The sequence below is a fragment of the Malaclemys terrapin genome, chromosome 12 (genome assembly GCF_027887155.1).
Source record: "Malaclemys terrapin pileata isolate rMalTer1 chromosome 12, rMalTer1.hap1, whole genome shotgun sequence".
Taxonomy (NCBI): domain Eukaryota; kingdom Metazoa; phylum Chordata; order Testudines; family Emydidae; genus Malaclemys; species Malaclemys terrapin.
Genome location: NC_071516.1, coordinates 9,865,281 through 9,867,771, shown reverse-complemented (window position 1 = coordinate 9,867,771; position 2,491 = coordinate 9,865,281).

The window sequence follows — 2,491 nt, the reverse complement described above, 5'->3', positions numbered from 1 at the left end:
AGCACTCTATGAATGGCAAAAAGAGGCTTTGGGATCATTCATTTGAATTTTTGATCATACGGAGTAGAAAATCCCATGCTGCCTTAATTCCTGGAAAAATTGTTCTGTTTGACCTTTGGCAAATCATTTAATCTCTGTGCCTCAATGCCCTATCTATAAAATAGGGATAATAATATAACCCTTCCTTCTTCCTCTTTTTACAGTTAGATTGTAATCTCCCAGGGGCAGGACTCCCTTTTATTATGTATATTAAAATTCACAGCACAGTGGGACTCTAAATTCAGTTAGCGGCCCTAGATGCTACTATAATACAAAGAGTTTTCTAAAAAGATCACCTTTGAGTTGCTCATTTGCCAGTGAAGCAACATGATCTCTTATGTAGATCTTTCATCGTGCATTTATGAGACATCAGGTTCAGTAGGAGTGAGTTTTGAGGGGTTAAATGCAATTCTGCAACTGACACATCTGAAGGGTGATACAGGCTTATGAAATTTGTTGGGTAACACAGCAAAAGAGACAAAATTCCTGAGGTCCTCAGATTTCAACATACTCCCCTTTCTTTCCATCATTATGGTAAGTCAGCAACACAAATGATGTGATGCAGGACTCAATGATCTCAATTACTATGAAGGAATGGCTGCCCATGCCTCTGGATGCTAAAACAAAAATGAAACAATCACACAAAGGGAAGAGTCAGGATTCCTTAGGAAGTTCATATGAGGTTCTTTCTGTTCCTATTTATGTATCACTTACTCTTGCAATCTAGTGTAGGCCTGCCATTCTTAATTAACTTGTTAAAACCAAAAAGGAAGCCACAAATTATATGTGAAACCCTTAAACAATACAAGGGATAGCTGCATCCCATTGTCATTGTCTACACTACAGCGTGGGGTCGATCTAAGATACGCAACTTCAGCTACATGAATAGCGTAGCTGAAGTGGATGTACTTAGATCTCCTACCGTGGTGTCTTCACTGCAGTAAGTCGACAGCTGACGCTCTCCCATCAACTCTCATTCTGGTGGAGTACTGGAGTCGACAGGAGAGTGCTCACTAGTTGATTTATCGTGTCTATACTAGACGCAATAAATCGACCACTGCTGGATCGATCACTGTCCGCCAATCCGTCAGGTAGTGTAGACAAGCCCTAAGTCCAGCTGAAGAGGTTGCCAGTTCAATAATTGGCTTTATTGCATCGTTAGAGTGTTAAACATCTGTGAAAGCTATTTACCATAGCCATGTCTTTTTTGTTTTAGTTGTTTGTTTTATTGGCAGGCTTCTAATTTCTTAATTGAAAAACTGTCACCAGATTGTTAATCTAATCATTAAAACAAAACTTCGTATGTTGTTGGCATAAATGGGTTTAGTAATTCTATCTTTCAGGAGTATAATTGGAAAAGGATTTCCAGAAGCTGGGAATGGGTGACAGAATAGATCACTTGATGATTATCTGTTCTGTTCATTCCCTCTGAAGCACCTGGCATTGGTCACCGTCTTTAGACAGGATACTTGGCTAGATGGACCTTTGGCCTGACCCAGTATGTCCGTTCCGATGTATTTTCTTACGTTTCACAGGAAAGGCTAGTGCTGTGATAGGCAGTGATGAATGCATTCTGTGCTTCAGGTTAGCAGTAAGGAGTCTGGCTATCCAAACTAGATGGTCTTGCTGACCATCTCCAGTTCTTTGGGCTATTAAGACATGCCTTGTCCTCATGCTGTTTCTGGATAACCACAAGTGGAAGATTTGAAGAGCACGACTTTGGCAACAGTATAAGTAAAATGCTGTGAAAACATGCAAAACCTACTGGAAGAATATTTTCTATTTTTAAAAAAATCAAACCCCCAAATCTCTGCAAATTTGCACGTTTCTCTCTACCTTTTGTTTGTGCACACAACTCTTAGCCACTTGTTGACCTTTTGCTACTAGAGTGAACTGCCCTGTATTCCTCTCCTCAATGGCACAGGTATTGAGATACCATGCACTTTTTCCCTCACTTCCAATTGTTTCTATCCAACCAGCTTGACTTTTGCATATGTTTAACTGTACGTTCCATCCTCTCCATTGCCACAGTACACACTGATGGCCCTATGTTCGACTCTCTCTTCTGTGAGAGGCTGAAAGTTGTCTTTCTGTCAAGCATAGTTGTTAGTCTCATAGATTCATGCAGTTCTGGGATTTTATTGCTTAAAAATATTTGGTCTTCAAAGGAGGGTGAGAGCTTGAATTCCAGTTGTGCAATAATGGCAACTTTCCCCTAACAATTAGCAAGCATTCTGCGGAACTAAAATTTTGTGATCCCTAATACTGGAGGAGACTGAGAATTGGAATACCTGGGTTCTGTTCTCTGCTTCACTGCCTCTCTTTGGGCAATTCACTTAGCCATTCTCTGCCCCAGTTTATCTAACAAGTAAATACACATAATTTGACTACGTCTCACAAAGGGCCTATTTCATTATTGATAAAGTGCTATGAAATCTTGGGATGAAGGATG